At 47.2% G+C, this 22,101-nt stretch overlaps 1 long non-coding RNA gene across 1 annotated transcript in view; it reads right to left on the minus strand.

Annotated features, from left to right (window-relative positions):
• The window catches only part of LOC130277075 (uncharacterized), a 35,837-nt gene extending 19,640 nt beyond the window's left edge, over nucleotides 1–16,197 (minus strand). The window contains exon 1 of the long non-coding RNA XR_008845362.1: nucleotides 16,146–16,197. This is a non-coding gene — a long non-coding RNA (uncharacterized LOC130277075). The remainder of the gene's footprint in view (nucleotides 1–16,145) is intronic.
• Between the last annotated feature and the right edge of the window lie 5,904 nt (nucleotides 16,198–22,101).

Genomic DNA, 22,101 nt, shown 5'->3' on the forward strand with positions numbered 1-22,101 from the left:
GGAGTCGCAGCAAGAGGTCTGAGCTCCCGATATCAGCTAGCAGTCGTGTGTCGACCAGCAACTAAACAGCTGTGATTGATTTGTTCACTCGGTCATCAACTTCATCCCGTGACATCAGACACCCTCAGTCAACAGTCGGTGGGTTCCTCAGACTCAACCCTCAGTAGGCTTGACCATCATGCTGCTGCTGCCACCTCCATGCTCTGTCATTGTACTGCCATATGGTCTTCACATGCTGATGTTGCCACCTCCAGGCTCTGTCAATGTGCCGCCATATGGTCTCCTCATGCTGATGCTGCCACCTCCAGACTCTGTCATTGTGCCACCATATGGTCTCCTCATGCTGATGCTACAACTTCCAGGCACTGTCATTGTGCCGCCATATGGTCAACTCATGCTGATGCTGCCACCTCCAGACTCTCTCATTGTGCTGCTATATGGTCTCCTCATGCTGATGCTGCCATCCACAGGCTCTCTCATTGTGCTGCTATATGGTCTCCTCATGCTGATGCTGCACATGCAGGCTCTGTCATTGTGGCGCCATATGATCTCCTCATGATGATGCTACCACCTCCAGGCTCTCTCATTGTGCTGCTACGGATACTGCAAAACATAATTAAGGTGCTGGTCCCCGGTAAAGAAATTCCTCCGCATTAGACCACAAGTAAGTATTGAGGATATGCATTAGCTAAAACTTAACTTTTATTAGTTCTTAACATAAAATATATGGACCCAAATTTTCATTGAAATTGAACAAAAGGAAAGGTGTGCAAAAAACACCATGTGCCACCTATACCACCAAGTATTGCTCTAAAGCCCCACACAGGAACCTCTCCCTATTTCCACCTAAAAACACTCCCATTTCCCAGGGTTTTCAGTTGGAAATAGGGAGAGGTTCCTGTGTAGGGCTGCCCTTTTTAGAGCGAGTAACACTTGACAAGAAGGGAATTAATAGTGCAACAGTAGGGCCTTACAGGGGTAGTTTTTACCCCCACCTGTTACAATGGACCATACATTGCCCCCTTCCACTTTTTAGAGGTCTTTGCATCAATACTTGGTGGTGTAGATGGAACATGGTGTTTTTTCCATACCTTTCCTTTTGTTTGATCTCCCAAAAATTTTGGATCCATATATTTTATCCTAAGAATAATATTAAAAGTTGAGTTTTACGTAATGCATATCCTCAATACTTACTTGTGCACACTAAAACTTTGACAAAATATACCGTTTTATTCTGCCTACCTGCCTCAGCTACTATTTTGATCCTGCCACCCGCCTGATGCCACACATCTGATGCCAAGTTCTCCTTCTTTCACCCATCTTTGTCACCGGGTACTGGTATTAACACCCACCACCCCACTCTAGCAAAGTGTACCAAAATGCACGGCAGCACCAACGTGTGGAGCTGTAACTATGGTCAGGGACAATGCATGTCCTTTACGGCCCACTGGGTGAAAGTGGCTCCTGCACATACACAACAGCAACTTGGACAGGTCAAGCCGCTTCCGCCTCCACGCTTTCAGTCCGTTGATCCTGTGACAGTGTGCGACTCCGCCTCCTCATCCTCCACCATGTCCTCAGCCTCCACTGCACAGACAAGTCTCAGTGCCCCTCCAGCATACCATGTGTGCAGGGCACAGCGGTGTCACGCTGTTCTTCACATGGTTTGCCTTGGCAAACAGAGTCATACAGGGGAGGAACTGCTAAAAGTCATTTACCAAGAAATTAAATCATGGCTTACTCCACGAAAACTGGAAATGGGAACCATGGTGATTAACAACGGGAAGAACGTCTTGTCTGCCTTGTGTCAAGGAAGCCTGAGCCATGCGCCCTGAATGGCACACGTGTTCAATCTGGTTGTCAAGCGATTCCTGAAGTGTTCCCCTGTGGTGTCAGTGGGGTGCAATGCAGGGTAGCTGTTATAACCCTAGTGGCAGATGTTATTAACCTCTTCTTGTCGTGACACCAGGGTGTGGTTTAGCCTTAACCACCCGAAGGTAATACCGCTGGTCCTGGGCAAGGCACGGGGGCAATGAAGACACAGACGCCAAGTTACGGACAACGGTAGCTTTACTGAGGGTAGACAGATGACAGTCTATGCAGTACAGCCAATATCCCAAGGAGGTGACCAGTGATACAGGGGACCTCGCAGGCTTGCTGGGACTTGCAGTATGTAGAGACACTTTAGTGCAGGCCATGGTGACTATATAGATGACTTGATAGGAATAGCAATGAGCTAAGAGAGAGATTGCAGCCCCTCCCCTGGTTTTATAGGGAGGCTGTGCAAGGGGCCCATAGGTCACTTGTGGGGGGGGGTGTCACCTGGTCACTAGTGCGTGCCTCCTGGGTAACAATCACATGGTAACAGCTATTAAAGAAACTGTACATTTTATTATACAACTTATGTACCGTATATACTCGAGTATAGGCCGACCCGAGTATAAGCCGAGTGTCACGATGCCGGCTGGCAGGTAGTGGATCCTCTGTGCCAGAGAGGGATTGGCGTGGACCGTGCTAGTGGATCGGTTCTAAGTCACTACTGGTTTTCACCAGAGCCCGCCGCAAAGCGGGATGGTCTTGCTGCGGCGGTAGTGACCAGGTCGTATCCACTAGCAACGGCTCAACCTCTCTGACTGCTGAAGATAGGCGCGGTACAAGGGAGTAGACAGAAGCAAGGTCGGACGTAGCAGAAGGTCGGGGCAGGCAGCAAGGATCGTAGTCGGGGGCAACGGCAGGAGGTCTGGAACACAGGCTAGGAACACACAAGGAAACGCTTTCACTGGCACAATGGCAACAAGATCCGGCGAGGGAGTGAAGGGGAAGTGAGGTATAAATAGGGAGTGCACAGGTGAACACACTAATTGGAACCACTGCGCCAATCAGCGGCGCAGTGGCCCTTTAAATCGCAGAGACCCGGCGCGCGCGCGCCCTAGGGAGCGGGGCCGCGCGCGCCGGGACAAGACAGACGGAGAGCGAGTCAGGTACGGGAGCCGGGATGCGCATCGCGAGCGGGCGCTACCCGCATCGCGAATCGCATCCCGGCTGGAGACGGTATCGCAGCGCACCGGGTCAGTGGAGCTGCCCGGAGCGCTGCGGTAGCGAGAGAGAAGCGAGCGCTCCGGGGAGGAGCGGGGACCCGGAGCGCTCGGCGTAACAGTACCCCCCCCCTTGGGTCTCCCCCTCTTCTTAGAGCCTGAGAACCTGAGGAGCAGACTTTTGTCTAGGATGTTGTCCTCAGGTTCCCAGGATCTCTCTTCAGGTCCACAGCCCTCCCAATCCACCAAAAAGAACCTTTTTCCTCTGACCGTCTTGGAGGCCAGTATCTCTTTCACTGAGAAGACGTCAGAAGAACCGGAGACAGGAGTGGGAGAAACTAATTTGGGAGAGAAACGGTTGATGATGAGTGGTTTAAGAAGAGAGACATGAAAGGCATTAGGAATACGGAGAGAAGGAGGAAGAAGAAGTTTGTAAGAGACAGGATTAATTTGGCACAAGACTTTGAAAGGACCAAGATAGCGTGGACCCAGTTTGTAACTGGGGACACGAAAGCGGACATATTTAGCGGAGAGCCATACCTTGTCTCCGGGAGCAAAAATGGGGGGAGCTCTTCTTTTCTTATCGGCAAACTTTTTCATGCGAGATGAAGCCTGTAAAAGAGAATCTTGGGTCTCTTTCCATATGGTGGAAAGATCACGAGTCACTTCATCTACAGCGGGCAAACCAGAGGGCAAGGGAGTAGGGAGGGGGGGAAGAGGGTGACGGCCGTACACCACGAAAAATGGGGATTTGGAGGAAGATTCAGAGACTCTAAAGTTATACGAGAATTCGGCCCATGGTAGAAGATCTGCCCAATCATCCTGGCGGGAGGAAACAAAATGTCGTAAATAATCACCCAAGACCTGGTTAATTCTTTCTACTTGTCCATTGGATTGAGGATGATATGCAGAAGAAAAGTTTAATTTAATCTTGAGTTGTTTACAGAGAGCCCTCCAGAATTTTGACACGAATTGGACGCCTCTATCCGAGACTATCTGTGTGGGCAACCCGTGAAGACGAAAAATGTGTACAAAAAATTGTTTAGCCAACTGAGGCGCTGAAGGAAGACCAGGAAGAGGGATGAAATGTGCCATCTTGGAGAATCGATCAACGACCACCCAAACAACAGTGTTGCCACGGGATGGGGGTAGGTCTGTAATAAAATCCATACCAATCAGAGACCAAGGCTGTTCGGGGACAGGCAGAGGATGAAGAAAACCAGCGGGCTTCTGGCGAGGAGTCTTATCCCGGGCACAGACAGTGCAGGCTCGCACAAAGTCCACGACATCCGTCTCCAGAGTCGGTCACCAATAGAAGCGAGAGATGAGTTGCACAGATTTCTTGATGCCTGCATGACCTGCGAGATGGGAGGAGTGACCCCATTTGAGGATTCCGAGGCGTTGGCGTGGAGAGACGAAGGTCTTTCCTGGAGGAGTTTGCCTGATGGAGGCTGGAGAAGTGGAAATCAGGCAGTCAGGAGGAATGATGTGTTGCGGAGAGAGTTCAACTTCCGAGGCATCCGAGGAACGAGAGAGAGCATCGGCCCTAATGTTCTTATCGGCAGGTCGAAAGTGAATTTCAAAATTAAATCGGGCAAAGAACAGAGACCACCTGGCCTGGCGAGGATTCAGCCGTTGGGCAGACTGGAGATAGGAGAGGTTCTTGTGATCGGTGTAAATAATAACTGGAAATCTTGATCCCTCCAGCAGATGCCTCCATTCCTCAAGTGCTAATTTAATGGCTAGAAGCTCTCGATCCCCGATGGAGTAGTTCCTCTCCGCCGGAGAGAAGGTCCTAGAAAAAAAACCACAAGTAACAGCATGCCCGGAAGAATTTTTTTGTAGAAGGACCGCTCCAGCTCCTACAGAGGAGGCATCAACCTCCAATAGGAAGGGTTTAGATGGGTCAGGTCTGGAGAGCACGGGAGCCGAAGAAAAGGCCGACTTGAGCCGTTTAAAGGCGTCTTCCGCTTGAGGAGGCCAAGACTTGGGATTGGCATTTTTTTTGGTTAAAGCCACGATAGGGGCCACAACGGTAGAAAAATGTGGGATAAATTGCCTGTAATAATTGGCGAACCCCAAAAAACGTTGGATAGCACGGAGTCCGGAGGGGCGTGGCCAATCTAAGACGGCAGAGAGTTTGTCTGGATCCATTTGTAGTCCCTGGCCAGAGACCAAGTATCCTAGGAAAGGAAGAGATTGGCATTCAAACAGACATTTCTCTATCTTGGCATAAAGTTGATTGTCACGAAGTCTCTGAAGAACCATACGGACATGCTGGCGGTGTTCTTCTAGATTGGCAGAAAAAATCAGGATATCGTCCAGATATACAACAACACAGGAGTATAAGAGATCACGAAAAATTTCATTAACAAAGTCTTGGAAGACGGCAGGGGCGTTGCACAGGCCAAAGGGCATGACCAGATACTCAAAGTGTCCATCTCTAGTGTTAAATGCCGTTTTCCATTCATCCCCCTCTCTGATGCGGATGAGATTATAAGCACCTCTTAAGTCCAGTTTGGTAAAGATGTGGGCACCTTGGAGGCGATCAAAGAGTTCAGAGATGAGGGGTAGGGGGTAGCGGTTCTTTACCGTGATTTTATTAAGACCGCGGTAGTCAATGCAAGGACGTAGAGAGCCATCTTTTTTGGACACAAAGAAAAATCCGGCTCCGGCAGGAGAGGAGGATTTACGGATAAAGCCTTTTTTTAAATTTTCCTGGATGTACTCCGACATAGCAAGAGTCTCTGGGGCGGACAGAGGATAGATTCTGCCCCGGGGTGGAGTAGTGCCCGGGAGGAGGTCAATAGGACAATCATAAGGCCTGTGAGGAGGTAGAGTCTCAGCTTGTTTTTTGCAAAAAACATCCGCAAAGTCCATATAGGCCTTAGGGAGACCGGTTACAGGAGGAACCACAGAGTCACGGCAAGGGGTACTGGGAACCGGTTTTAGGCAGTCCTTGAAACAAGAGGGCCCCCAACTCTTGATCTCCCCAGTGGACCAATCCAGGGTTGGGGAATGGAGTTGAAGCCAGGGTAGTCCAAGGAGGATTTCGGAAGTGCAATTGGGGAGGACCAAAAATTCAATCTTCTCGTGATGAGGTCCGATGCACATTAGAAGGGGCTCCGTGCGGAAACGTATGGTACAGTCCAATCTTTCATTGTTTACACAATTGATGTAGAGGGGTCTGGCGAGACTGGTCACTGGGATGTTGAACCTGTTGACGAGAGAGGCCAAAATAAAATTTCCTGCAGATCCGGAATCCAAGAAGGCCATAGTAGAGAAGGAGAAGGCAGAGGCAGATATCCGCACAGGCACAGTAAGACGTGGAGAAGCAGAGTAGACATCAAGGACTGTCTCACCTTTGTGCGGAGTCAGCGTACGTCTTTCCAGGCGGGGAGGACGGATAGGACAATCCTTCAGGAAGTGTTCGGTACTGGCACAGTACAGGCAGAGATTCTCCATGCGGCGTCGTGTCCTCTCTTGAGGTGTCAGGCGAGACCGGTCGACCTGCATAGCCTCCACGGCGGGAGGCACAGGAACGGATTGCAGGGGACCAGAGGAGAGAGGAGCCGGGGAGAAAAAACGCCTTGTGCGAACAAAGTCCATATCCTGGCGGAGCTCCTGACGCCTTTCGGAAAAACGCATGTCAATGCGAGTGGCAAGATGGATGAGTTCATGTAGGTTAGCAGGGATTTCTCGTGCGGCCAGAACATCTTTAATGTTGCTGGATAGGCCTTTTTTAAAGGTCGCGCAGAGGGCCTCATTATTCCAGGATAATTCTGAAGCAAGAGTACGGAATTGTACGGCGTACTCGCCAACGGAAGAATTACCCTGGACCAGGTTCAACAGGGCAGTCTCAGCAGAAGAGGCTCGGGCAGGTTCCTCAAAGACACTTCGAATTTCCGAGAAGAAGGAGTGTATAGAGGCAGTGACGGGGTCATTGCGGTCCCAGAGCGGTGTGGCCCATGACAGAGCTTTTCCAGACAGAAGGCTGACTACGAAAGCCACCTTAGACCTTTCAGTAGGAAACTGGTCCGACATCATCTCCAAGTGCAGGGAACATTGGGAAAGAAAGCCACGGCAGAATTTAGAGTCCCCATCAAATTTATCCGGCAAGGATAGTCGTAGACCAGAAGCGGCCACTCGCTGCGGAGGAGGTGCAGGAGCTGGCGGAGGAGATGATTGCTGAAGCTGTGGTAGTAGCTGCTGTAGCATCACGGTCAGTTGAGACAGCTGTTGGCCTTGTTGCGCTATCTGTTGTGACTGCTGGGCGACCACCGTGGTGAGGTCGGCGACAACTGGCAGAGGAACTTCAGCGGGATCCATGGCCGGATCTACTGTCACGATGCCGGCTGGCAGGTAGTGGATCCTCTGTGCCAGAGAGGGATTGGCGTGGACCGTGCTAGTGGATCGGTTCTAAGTCACTACTGGTTTTCACCAGAGCCCGCCGCAAAGCGGGATGGTCTTGCTGCGGCGGTAGTGACCAGGTCGTATCCACTAGCAACGGCTCAACCTCTCTGACTGCTGAAGATAGGCGCGGTACAAGGGAGTAGACAGAAGCAAGGTCGGACGTAGCAGAAGGTCGGGGCAGGCAGCAAGGATCGTAGTCGGGGGCAACGGCAGGAGGTCTGGAACACAGGCTAGGAACACACAAGGAAACGCTTTCACTGGCACAATGGCAACAAGATCCGGCGAGGGAGTGAAGGGGAAGTGAGGTATAAATAGGGAGTGCACAGGTGAACACACTAATTGGAACCACTGCGCCAATCAGCGGCGCAGTGGCCCTTTAAATCGCAGAGACCCGGCGCGCGCGCGCCCTAGGGAGCAGGGCCGCGCGCGCCGGGACAGGACAGACGGAGAGCGAGTCAGGTACGGGAGCCGGGATGCGCATCGCGAGCGGGCGCTACCCGCATCGCGAATCGCATCCCGGCTGGAGACGGTATCGCAGCGCACCGGGTCAGTGGAGCTGCCCGGAGCGCTGCGGTAGCGAGAGAGAAGCGAGCGCTCCGGGGAGGAGCGGGGACCCGGAGCGCTCGGCGTAACACCGAGACCCCTAATTTCAACCCAAAATCCCAGGAAAAGTTATTAACTCGAGTATAAGCCTAGGGTGGGAAATACATCATCCCCCCCTGTCATCATCCAGACCCGTCATTAACATCTTCATCATCATCACCGCCTGTCATCATCCAGACCCTCATCATCATCACCTGTCATCATCCCCTTGTCATCATCCCACACATCCCCCTTCATCATCCCCTTGTCATCATCCCCACCCCCCTTCATCATCCCCTTGTCATCATCCCACACACCCCCCTTCATCATCCCACCCCCCCTTCATCATCCTCTTGTCATCATCCCACACACCCCCCTTCATCATCCCACCCCCCCTTCATCATCCCCTTGTCATCATCCCACACCCCCCCTTCATCATCCTCTTCTCATCATCCGCCCTCAGTGGTCTTCAACCTGCGGACCTCCAGAGGTTTCAAAACTACAACTCCCAGCAAGCCCGGGCAGCCATCGGCTGTCCGGGCTTGCTGGGAGTTGTAGTTTTGAAACCTCCGGAGGTCCGCAGGTTGAAGACCACTGCGGCCTTCAACATCATCCAGCCCCCTCTCACCCCCTTTAGTTCTGAGTACTCACTTCCGCTCAGCGCTGGTCCGGTCCTGCAGGGCTGTGAGGAGGTGGTCTGGTGGGATAGTGGTTCCGGGCTGCTATCTTCACCGGGGGCGCCTCTTCTCTGCGCTTCCGGCCCGGAATAGAGGCGTTGCCTTGACAACGACGCAGAAGTACGTTGGCAATGAACGCACCTCTGCGTCGTTGTCAAGGCAACTATTCTGAGGCCGGGCCCGAAGCGCTTAGAAGAGGCCTCCCCGGTGAATATAGCAGCCCGGAACCAGTATCCCACCGGACCACCTCCTCACCGGACAGTCCTGCAGGACCGGACCAGCGCCGAGCGGAGGTGAGTACTCAGAACTAAAGGGGGGTGAGAGGGGGCTGGCTGATGTTGAAGGCCGCAGTGGTCTTCAACCTCCGGACCTCCGGAGGTTTCAAAACTACAACTCCCAGCAAGCCCGGACAGCCGATGGCTGCCCGGGCTTGCTGGGAGTTGTAGTTTTGAAACCTCTGGAGGTCCGCAGGTTGAAGACCACTGCGGGTGGAGAGTTCACTCGAGTATAAGCCGAGGGGGGGTGTTTTCAGCACGAAAAATCGTGCTGAAAAACTCGGCTTATACTCGAGTATATACGGTACATAGGGGACAACACACAAAGGGGGCAATGGGGACATGGAGAGACTCTGCCCGACAGGGCAGGAGAAGCACGGGGACACACCATCCGCACTGGGCCACCACACCCCCATCTGCAAGACATCCTAACAATGGGAAGAAAACTTTGCATGCACTTCAGCCACTGCAAATCACACCCTCCTTGAGATGCAGCGTCAGAATGGTATCCCCCAACATAGTTTGATTTGCAACATTTCCACACGTTGGAATTCCACCCTCCATATGTTGGACCGACTATACAAACAGAGAAAAGCCATCACCAATGTCAACCAGTGGCAGCTCACATGTGACACCTGCCGTTTGCTCAGGCCCTTTGAGGAAGCCACATTATTAGTCAGTCACCAGGATTATGGGATGAACAACGTCATTCCACTGCTTTATGTCCTACAACACCTGTTGGAAAACGATGGCTGGTTGTTACGCTATGCGCTCCTGACTCACACGCTGACCGTGAGGGCATGGTCACCTTACCTTCTGCTGCCAATGGGGCTGGAACTCGCATTGCGGGATGCACCCGCATGCGAGCCACAGTCTGTCACTCTCCGGGTGTTTCCCCTGCCTCTGCTTCCGCGTCTCTGCTCCGGCACGAGTGTCCCCGTCCCTTAGGGCGTGCGCGCGCTGGAGCTTTAAGATTTAAAGGGCCAGTACGCTCATTAGTGTAACCACCTGTGTCTTGTTGATAAATTCCTCCACCCTCCTCAGTTCTCTGCCGGATCTTTATAGCCTTGTGCCAAGTGAAAGCGGTCCATAGTGTTGCCTTGCCGTGCCGTGCCGTGTACCAGATCTCCTGCTCTTGTGACCTTGACCTTGCTTCTCTGCCGCCTGCCTACTGAACTTCTGCTACATCCTGACTACGCTACTGTGCTGCATGCCCTGACCTACAGCTATCCTGACTACGAGTTGTCTCATCCCTTCTGTGCTTCGCATCTCCTCAGCCGCCTGTGTGGTCAAGCCGTTGCCGGGGGTTGCGACCTGGGTGTCGTTTGTAGCAGCAAGCCCATCCTGCTTTGCGGCGGGCTCTGGTGAAGCCCAGCGGCACCTTAGACTCCGCTCCCTGGCATGGTCCGAGTCATCTGCCACACAGGTCCAGCGGATCCACATACACCGGAGTTCCTGTCTTCAGAAACGTGAGTGTTACAGTAAGATCTGGCCATTGATCCCGCTGAGGAACCCCTGCCTGAAGTTGCGGATCTTGCCTCCGTTGTGATTTGTTACTCACAGCAGTTGTCCAGACAGGTGCAGCAATTTTCTCAACTGGCAACCATGATGCAAGAGCTTTTGGCCTTGCAACAGCAGCAGGTACCTCAATCTGGTTCACTCCCTCTTCCAGCTCCTGCAGTCTCTCCTGGCTCCCAGCTGCACCTGCCTTTGCCTTCCAAGTATGATGGGGATTCCAAGTCATGCAGAGGCTTTGTTACACAGTGCTCAATGCATTTGGAGCTCATGTCTGAACTGTTTCCAACTGAACGTAGTAAGGTGGCCTTTGTCATTAGTCTACTTTCTGGAAAAGCCCTGGCTTGGGCTACACCCCTTTGGGACCGTGGTGATCCTGTATCCTCCGATTTGTCTGCATTCTTGGCCGAATTTCGCAGTGTCTTTGAGGAACCCGCACGTGCCCCTTTAGCTGAGACGGCGTTGCTGAACCTCTGTCAAGGGAATTCTACCGTTGGTGGCTACGCGGTTCAGTTCCATATTCTAGCCTCTGAACTCGCTTGGAATGAAGAGGCCTTGTGTGCCACATTTAAAAAAGGATTGTCAAGCAGGATTAAAGATGCCCTTGCTGCACGAGATCCTCCATCTTCTTTGTCTGAACTTATCCACTTGGCCACACGCATTCATGTGCGTTTTGCCGAAAGAGAGGACGAATTGCACTTTGAGAGGGAATCTGCCCACCTGACCCCTGTGTCCCAACATTCTCCACTTCTGTCTCTTGCACCTCTTGCCAAAGAGGTTATACAAGGAGATCTTTGTTGCCTTGTGCCAAGTGAAAGCGTTCCATAATATTGCCTTGCCGTGTACCAGATCTCCTGTTCTTGTGACCTTGACCTTGCTTCTCTGCCGTCTGCCTACTGAACTTCTGCTACGTCCCGACTACGCTACTGTGCTGCCTGCCCTGACCTACAGCTATCCTGACTATGAGTTGTCTCATCCCTTCTGTGCTTCGCATCTCCTCAGCCACCTGTGTGGTCGAGCCGTTGCCGGGGGTTGCGACCTGGGTGTCGTTTGCAGCAGCAAGCCCATCCTGCTTTGCGGCGGGCTCTGGTGAAGACCAGCGGCACCTTAGACTCCGCTCCCTGGCACGGTCCGAGTCATCTGTGACACAGGTCCAGCGGATCCACATACACTGGAGTTCCTGTCTTCAGAAACTTAAGTGTCACACTGGTCAGGGCACTGGAGACGTGGCACCTACATCTCACGGCCACATGAACCCTGTTGGGCTGAACTGAGGGGGAGGGGGACAGTGGAGCACAGGCAAGGTTTTGTGAAATGGGTGGTTTTTATAGTCATCTGACAGGAGAGGAGGAGCAAGCTGTGGAACTACAGGGTGAGGAGAAAGATAAGACAGAGGACCCAGACACACTGTGGCCATGTGGTCTCCTCATGCTGCTGGCACATTACATGAACCTTTATCTTAATCTATTTGAAATCTTCAATTTAAATTTTACAAAATATCTTTAATCTTTTCAATTGTGAGGCCCTATGGTCTCGTCAGGCTATTGCCATCTCAAGGCTGGGTCATTCTGCGACCTTATGGTCTCCTCATGCTGCTGCCACCTCCAGGCTGTGTCATATTTCCACCATATGGTCTCCTCATGCTGTTGGCACATTAAACTAAACTTTTAAAATTTTAATCTATATTAAATCTTCAATTTAATTTTTACAAAATATCTTTGATCTTTTCAATTGTGAGGCTCTATGGTCTCGTCGGGCTGCTGGCACCTCTAGGCTCTGTCATTGTCACCATGTGACTCCTTGTTATATTGGGTTTTGTGGTCATACAGTATTAGTTGAAAGTAAATGCTTCGGGCACCCGGGACATTAAACTTGTGCATCTAATCAAAATCTTCAATTAAAATTTAAAAAAAATTGTGAATTTTTCAATTGTGAGGTCCTATCGTCATATATTACCTGTGGAATTACCATAAGAATCCAATGAAACAGGTTGGATCAGCATGGATCAGGAGTGGGAGTGGGAGTGGGATTAACGTGATGCTGATCCATGTGAATACATTTTTGTATCTGGCCGTTGACTGCGGGCCACCTGCAGTTACCACTTCATAGGTGGACTGTCTATTTGTTCCTTTGTATATATGTTTAATCCTATATTATTTTGGTATCCACTAATAACTAATCTTGGTGTCATTTTAAACTGAGATAGTAAAAGTTAAGTTTTATAAGCACTTTTTCCCTGTGGGATCTCTATACAGTGATCCCTCAACTTACAATGGCCTCAACATACAATATTTTCTACATACAATGATCTTTTCTGGACCATTGTAGCTTGAAACCAGACTCAACATACAATCTTACGGACAGTCCAGATGTGGTAAATGTTTCAATGGCTGGAAGAACTGACCAATCAGAATGGACATTTTACTGGTAACACCCCTGTATTACTGAAGCAGATGCACTGAATTCCTGACTGGTAGTGCCCCCTACAGTACAGGGAGATATTACATGTTCTGTACTACTCTTTACCTGTGCCAGGCTTAGCTGCTCCTTTGGACACGAGGTGACGGCGGCTCCATTTGACTTTTTTTTAGGACACTCTGTGTACTGTACAGGACCCTGAAGAAGCTCCTGTCCTCTACATAGACAGTGATTTGCAGCTTCCACCAGCTCTTTCTTACTTTTATATCTAAGTACTTGCTTTATCTGTATTAGTTATCTATTTATTTTTCTTTAATCCTCACTTTTTCCTATTTTTTTGGATGACATTTTGGTGGCTTCAGAACCAGTTACCAGGTTTCCATAGAGTTATGGTCTCAACATACAATGGTCGTCCTAGAACCAATATTGTAACTTGAGGGACTACTGTATATTCTTATGACTAATTTAGGGGGCTTTCTCTTCTAACTTGGCATACGTGTAGCCTGTCTATTTTTTACACGATATATACTGTCCTTTAGATAGGGGATAAGATGTCTAGGGCAGGAGTACCCCTTTAAAGACTTTTTGTTGTCTTGGCTGCGTGCTTAGGTTCGTTGGGGGAGATTTATTAAAACCTGTCCAGAAGAAAAGTTGCCCAGTCACCCATAGCAACCAATCAGATCGCTTCTTTCATTTTTTTTTTTTTTTAGAGGTCTTGTTAAAAATGAAAGAGGCAATCTGATTGGTTGCTATGGGCAACTGGGCAACTTTTCCTCTGGGCAGGTTATGATAAAGCTACCCCATTGTCTTGTTAAAAGGTGAACCTCTGGCCTAGTATGATGTCAAGAACACCTTGGATCTGGAATATATATATATATATATATATATATATATATAGTATATGTTTAATGTGTGCATATAGTCATAAATTATTTATTTGATTCTGAAACAATCATAATTACACACCTTATTAGTAGAGGATAAATTATAATGGTCTGACTGGCTTAGAATACATATATATTATATTATATTATAATATTATAATCTATATTATATTTAATTATATACCATGCATGATATATGTCCATGTAGCCCTCCACCCTGTTTATAACCGTCCTATGTGTCTATGTATTTATGGGATCCTTGGAGATTCTGTTTGTGTATAATAAACTATATTAGGTATACAATTTGTGTCATATCAAAGAAAAACAATAATGCTCAGATATGTTACTATGTCATGCAGATGATTTACTTGCCTTTTTATTTGTCTAGCTTCTGTATTTGTATCACAAATCCTTCCATTCTGCTGCTCACTTATTCTGAAATCCATGGCTAAGTAAGTGGCATGTCCCAGGCAGGCACGCCCCTACTCTGCATGACTAATATTCCTCCTTGAGACTGCTGTGCGGTGCTGGGTCTTTTCATCCAATCACTGCTGGCTGCTCTGTAATACCCTTCTCTCTGTTTTCATGCTGCAGTCTAATAGGACAGGAGTGAGCACAGAGGAGTGCTAGTCCCTCCCTCACTTCCTGGCGGTTGTCCCAGCCTGTGCTTCAGCTGGGACAAAGACAATGCTGCAGCCTTACAGGACTATGTTCTGGATTTTATGGGGACCCCTAGTTTATTAAAAAAAAATGTATGAAGTATATTAGAAAGGTTAAAGTTTTGCCAAGATTTTCAACATATTAAAAGTTTTTGAATATGGCAAGTGCCTATTTAATATCCGGGTAGCGTTGGGTATTTTTTCTAGTATAAATTATTTTAAAAAATCTGTTTCTAAAACCTTTGGCGGTCAACTTCAGAAAGTAGTAGTTGTTAACCCCTTTAACTATGTGGCAAGGTATACTATGCAAAAAAATTAGCTTTCTGGAGGTAGCTTCCCTGTAAATCAATGCTCAGCACCTTGAAACATGACTGGGGATTATAAACCAAACCATCATATTCTCCAATATTAAGAGTTGCCCATCTCGGTTTGCAACAGCTGGAGGTACCCTGCTTGGGAAACACTACCTCAGACCCTAGGAATACTATATGATACAGTAAAGAAAATGACTAAACAAGGAAAAAATAAGACTAAGAAATAATTTCGAAGTGTGATGGACTATTCCTGGTCAGCAGAGATAAGGGAAATTGTTGCAAGCAATTAAAACCATTTGCAGATGGACAGAGCTGCAAAGCGGCATGGAGCCTTGTCACGTTTCAACACAGTATGCAGAACTCAATTGCCTGTTCTTTAAGTTTAATCCACCCACAACATAATAATCATACTGTACTGTAACTTGTGGGAACACAGTGTTTGGTTTTTTTCTTGCTTTTTCTTAAAGGGAACCTGTGACCAGTTTTCTGCTGCCCTATCTGTAAGCAGCATAAGGTCTCTATCTGATATTAAAGAAGTGATCCATCAGACCAGGCCACATTCTTCCATTGCTCCATGGTCCAATTCTAACATGGTAACATAGTTTGTAAGGTTGAAAAAAAGTCCATCAAGTTCCACCTAAAACCCTACTGTGTTGATCCAGAGAAAGAAAAAAAAAAAACATGAGGTTGATGATAATTTCCACATGAAAGAGGAAAAATTATTTCCCAACTCCAATATGGCATCAGAATAAATGCCTGGATCAATGTCCTATCCACATAAATCTAGTATCTATAACTTGTAATATATTTTTCCAGGAAAACATCCAGGACCTCATTAACTCAGAACTCACAGCTTCAGAGAGTTCCATACATAGTCTCACTGCTCTTACAGTAAAGAATCCCTGTCTGTGATGATGGCTGAGGCCATCTTTTCTCTAGACGTAGAGGATGCCTCCTTGTCATGGTTACCGGCCTAGGAATAAAAAGATCACTAGAAAGATCTCTGTACTTTCAATTCATATATGTGTACATTGTGGTCAAATGGCCCCTAAAACATATTTTTTTCCCAAACTAAATAACCCAAACTGACATAGTAAGGGCTGTCAGCAGTGAAACAGCCGCCATGCAGCACCATACGCAGCAATTTGTTTTTCTGTCACTCTTCTGTGGTATTAGAGCAGAGGGCCTAGCCTTTGTTGCCCATGCACATCAATCACTTTGTTGCCAATTCACTGGTTGTCCTTCCTTAGACCACTTTTGGCAGGTATCAACCACTGCATAGAGGGAACACTCAACAAGACCTGCTGTTTGGTTCTGACCCAGTCATCTAGTCATCACAATTTGGTCCTTGTCAGAGTCCCTCAAATCCTAACCCTTCAACTCATTTTTCCTGCTTCTAACACAATGGGAAAGTTTTAGCAAAACCTGTGCAGAGGAAAAGTTACTGAGTTGCCCATAGCAACCAATCAGATCGCTTCTTTCATTTTTCACAGGCCTCTTTAAAAATGAAAGAAGTGATCTGATTGGTTGCTATGGGAAACTGCACCACTCTTCCTCTGCACATCGATATATATAAAACTCAACGTGTGTGTGTGTGTGTATGTATGTTCCTCAAAAACTTCCAAACGGCCAAAGATATTAACATGAAACTTGGCACACATGTTACTTATATGTCAACAACAAACATAGGATAGGTGATTTAACCCTTACTCACCCCCATTTGCCAGGGTTGGGGTTTTTGTTTAAAGCCCCATACAAGTCTATGGGAAATATATGTTACTGCATAACTTCCAAATGGCTGGAGATATTTCAATAATTCTTGGTCACATGTTACTTATATGTCCACTTAAACTATAGGATAGTTAATTTAACACCTTAACTACCCCCATTTGTGAGGGTTGGGGTTTTTTGTTTAACGTCCCATGCAAATCAATGGGAAATGTATGTTCTCACATAACTTCCGTACGGCTGGAGATATTTCAATACCTGGTACACATATTACAGGTCGGGATATGAGGACGGGATGGGCGGTCGGGATAGGAGGTTGAGATAGGAAGACGGGATGGTCGGGATAGGAGGACAGGATAGGAGGACGGGATAGGAGGACAGGATAGGAGGACAGGATAGGAGGACGGGATAGGAGGACGGGATAGGAGGACGGGATAGGAGGACGGGATAGGAGGACGGGATAGGAGGACGGGATAGGAGGACGGGATAGGAGGATGGGATAGGAGGTTGGGGTATGAGGACAGGATATGGGGTTGGGATATGAGGACGGGATAGGAGATCGGGATAGGAGGTCGGGATAGGAGGTTGGGGTATGAGGACGGGATATGGGGTTGGGATATGACAATATATGAGGACGGGATATGAAGTCAAAAGCTTCCTCCTTTGTTGATTTTTCTCCACAACAAGGATGAGGAAGGTAGTGTTTTAATTAATCTCCCCCAAATGACGTCAGGAACTGACTGTTGCCTTGCTGCCTAACAAATTCCCCTCTTTGACCGCACCGTGTTCACAAGATAATCAGTGCTATTCACGTCACCCATCAGGTGATATCTGTGTTTGTGAAATGTAGTCCAATGCGTGGAGGGTCCAGTTAATCTTCCTTATGTGCAACACAATAAAATATGTACAGCCAACAGGATAGCTGGAGATAAACTGTCTAACGCGTTTGGCTGTTACCCTCTTAACCATGGACAATTAATGTATGATTAATGGGGTAACCCCGAAATGTGTGTTAGTTTATCTCTGTTTTTAATGTTCTTAATGTGTTGCAAATGAAGAGGATTTTAACTAGATTTGTTCTATTGGACTTTCTATCAACTGCTTCACTAACAAACTGGTTCATGTGCATGTGGGAGGAGTTTAAATTCAGTCGTGATCCGAATGTATACATATATATATTTATATATATATATATATATATATATATATATATTAGCACTGAACAGGCCCATTGGGCACACCAGGCATTTTCCCGGTGGGCCGGGCCGTCCCCCTGCCTGCTCTTAAACTGTGTGGGCATACTGGGAGTTGTAGTTTTACAACAGCTGGAGGCACCCTGGTTCAGACACACTGATCTATCAATCTATCTATCTCTTAGTGTTTTCTAACAGGGATTGGGGGGGGGGCTCCAGCTGTTTCATAACTACAACTTCCAGCATGCCTTTGGCTGTGTGGGCATGCTGAAAGTTGTAGCTTTGCAACAGCTGGAGGCCCACTAGTTGGGAAACACTGATCTATCTATCTGTCTATCTCATATCTATCTATCTCATATCTCTCATATCTATCTATCTAGATAAGAATTGTAGAGCACCACTCCCTGGTTGAAGTAAAAGTAAATGGGTGCAAGCGGTCTCAGGGATCCCGGTCCTGGATCCAATACTTGTAGATACAGTGGAAGGCAACTGCAGCACACCAACTTAGTTGGTGTGCTGCAGTTGCCTTCCACTGTATCTATCTATCTGATATCTCTCATATCTATCTATATATCTCATATCTATCTATATCTATCTATCTATCTCATATCTCTATCTATCTCATATCTCTATCTATCTCATATCTAGTAAAGTAGAAGCAGTGGCACTCCAGGTTGGTGAAATAAAGTGATGTCTTTATTTACTCCAAAGTGAGCTATGTTTCGGCAGCCTCCCGCTGCCTTTGTCAAGCAACAAAATGGTGGAAAAGGAGGGTACTTCTAGGTCACGCAGGACCGCCCTCCTAATCAGGATTGACATGTAAACAAATCCATGTGGTATGCAATTACAGCGATCAAAGATAAAATACAGTGCATTATACATGTGTAAGTGGTGTGCATAGAAAGGGCGCACAGATTATACAAAGAGAAAATGATGTGACAATGAAATAAGGTGCCAGTTCTACAATCTAGATGCACAAGTGGGCGGGGGGCCGCGGTCACTCACCCGGCGAGGCAGCGTGACGTGAAGGCATAGACCTAGGCATTTCAGGCATGTACGGGAGCTTCATGCAGCGTGCGGAAGTGACGTGTATAAACAAACACCATGTGGGCTGTTCTGTGCACTGGATCCTGGAGACCAGGGCGTCCTGTGCGGCGCATGCGCACACTTGGAAGGAGCGAGGACGACGCCATCTTGGAAGAGGTATGTGTGGGCTCCGGTGTCTCACGGCAGTCTCCTGATGGGTGATTTCTGCACAAGGCAAAACCTGAGTGTCGCGGGGACCGCAGCTCTCTAGTTGTCCTATAGGGCAACTCCGGTGGCCACCATAGGCAGTCAACACAGAGTACCGGTGTGCTACCTGTCACTGGAGAAGTGACAGCACCTTGTTGGAGTCACAAATGGGTGGGCAGCCCCCTATCTATCTATCTCATATCTATCTATCTATCTCATATCTATCTATCTATCTATCTATCTATCTATCTATCTCATATCTATCTATCTATCTCATATCTATCTATTTATCTTATATCATATCTATCTCTCTATCTATTTATCTTATATCTGTCTGTCTTTTTCTATTTATCTTATATCTATCTTATATTCAGGGACTTTCCTGAGAGGGGGACAGACGTTTTTTTTGTTTGTTTTTTCATTTACTCATAGCATACTTAAAGGAAAACTGTCAGCAAAGCACCCGCACTAACCACTGGTACTGGCTGGTAGTGTGGGTGATGCTGATTAAAATTATGCTAACCTTGCCCGGATCCGTCACCTCGTTGCGCTGTTTATATTCAGTTTTGTGATTATGGTAATGAGGACCAAGTGGCACAGGCGAGGTGAGAAGCTTGCCTTCGGGCACTGTGACATCGGCCGGGCTAATGAACATTCATTCCCTCTCTCCACTTCTCCCTCTCCACTTCCCAAACACGTCTTCTGCACATGTGCTGCTTCCTGGGTACACCCGGAAGTGGCCTCCGTGCAGCTTCAGTACAGCCCAGGAAGCGGCACATGAGCAGAAGACGTGTTTGGGAAGCGGAGAGGAGAGGGAATGAATATTCATTAGCCCGGCCGATGTCACAGTGCCTGAAGGCAAGCTTCTAACACTGCCCGTGCCACTTGGTCCTCATTACCATAATCACAAAACTGAATATAACAGCGCAACGAGGCGACGGATCCGGGCAAGGTTAGCATCATTTTAATCAGCGTCACCAACACTGCCAGCCAGTACCATTGGTTAGTGCGGGTGCTTTGCTGACAGTTTTCCTTTAATTGGCAGAAAGGGGGCCCGCTGCCAGCCCCTAACCCAAGTCTAGCCCCAAACCTCTATTCACTTAGACTGCAGGATGGGCTGCGGGTACTTTAAAGCCAGCACAGGGGCTGCCAGGGGTAGGCACTACTTTCTGGGGGCACTATCTACTGGGGGCACTATCTACTGGGAGCATTACTTACCTGGGTACTACCTACTGAGGGCACTACTTATTATGGGCATTACCTACCTGGGGCACTACCTACTGAGGGCACTATTTACAAGGTGCATTAACTACCTGGGGGGGCACTAGCTACTGGAACATTACCTATCTTGGGGCTTACCTACTACCTACTGGGGGTATTACCTACCTGCGGGGGTACTACCTACTGGGGGACATTACCTACTACCTTTTGGGGCATTAACTACAACCTACCTAGGGGCATCACCTGGTACCTACTGGGGGCATAACCTACCTGGGGGCATTACTTTCTGGTAGCATTACCTACAACCTACCTACTGGGGGCATTACCTCCCTGGGAGCAATACGAAGGGCATTCCCTAGGTACTGGGGGCACTACCAACCTACTGGGGGCTTCTACCTTATTGGGGAGATTCTCTACCTACCTACATTACCTAGGGCACAGGTAGGGAACAGGTGGGGAATGTGCTTAAAAAGTGTGGAGCCTTATATATTTGTTGCCTGGCAGATTCTGCGGTGACAACTCATGATTGGAAGAAGAATTCATGACGATCTAAGCAAGACAGAGAAGAAAAGATAAGAGAACGACTCCAAGAAGACTCTTTCTGTGAGTCAGTAGATGTAACTGCACTGTAATCACTTATACGGTCTGCAGTGCCTGTAAAGAGTCAGGGTCACTACTCTATGGGCTTTGTATTGGGGATATTGGTTTATTTTCTGTAGTTTTTATACAGTCACTATGTGGTGGTAATGGTAGTGGTCATGGTGTAGCGGTGTTATTCTTATTTGTATACCGGTATTATTGGTAATATTGGTCTCAGTACACAGGATTTGGTCAGTAACAGTATAATGTTGATATGTATAGTGATAATACTCCTTTTATACTGATATTATTGGTAATATTGGTCTCAGTATACAGGATTTGGTCAGTAACAATATGATGGTAATATGTATGGTGATAATATTTCTCCTTATATATTGGTGTTATTTTGTAACTGTATGATTTATTTAGAGGTTTTTATCATGGGAAATTGTCTTACCTTAACAGGCTAGGTTCATAATGTGTATTTTAGGCATATTTTATTTAAAAAAAAAATGTGTCCACAAAATCCAAAAATGTGTAAGGAGAAAGGTTGTGTCAGTATTTTTAATGTTAATATGCTCTATGTAAGTCTATGAAAAAGTGGTTGTTTTGCACAAAATATGTAAATAGAAAAAATGTTAGCGTCCGTGACATGTCACATATTTACACGGCTGTAAAAAACATGTACTTTCCCATACACTTACAAAAAGCACATTTATATTAAAAATACATACATTTTGTATGTATATTTGTGCATGAACTGAAATATTGTTCTTCAATTTCTAATATAATGTATTTATGTACAATATTTTTGTTAATATAACAAAAAATATAAGAAAAAAGTACACAATCTTTCTGCGATTTTGCGGATCCATTTTTTAAAATGAAATACGCTTAAAATATACTGTGTGATCATAGCCTGTATAGCGTGTGTATGTATGTGTGTGTGTGTGTGTGTGTGTATATATATATATATATATATATATATATATATATATATATATACACACTTATATATACTTAGTTTGTTAAAATTATTTGTTATTTTTTCCCATTATGTACCCTATTATACCCAACTACGATTAACATCTGGTCCCTCCCATTTGTGGCCCCGCCTCCACATAGCCACACCCATAGTTAAAATGGGCTGCTTATTGTAAAATGCCCGGGCCTAATTTTGGTCCCAGTCCGGCCCTGGCACTGAACATTTGAGTAACACGTGAGCATAGATATTGCTATAAATTGCTGATGTCATTGCATATAGAGATCAGTATATTTTGTACTGTAAAGTCTAATAATATTTGATAGGTATGGGTCCATAGGTGAACACAATAGACATCTGTGCAGCATTCCCTCTCCTGTAGCTTATTTTCTG

This window comes from Hyla sarda, chromosome 6 (assembly GCF_029499605.1).
Source record: "Hyla sarda isolate aHylSar1 chromosome 6, aHylSar1.hap1, whole genome shotgun sequence".
NCBI classification, from domain to species: domain Eukaryota; kingdom Metazoa; phylum Chordata; class Amphibia; order Anura; family Hylidae; genus Hyla; species Hyla sarda.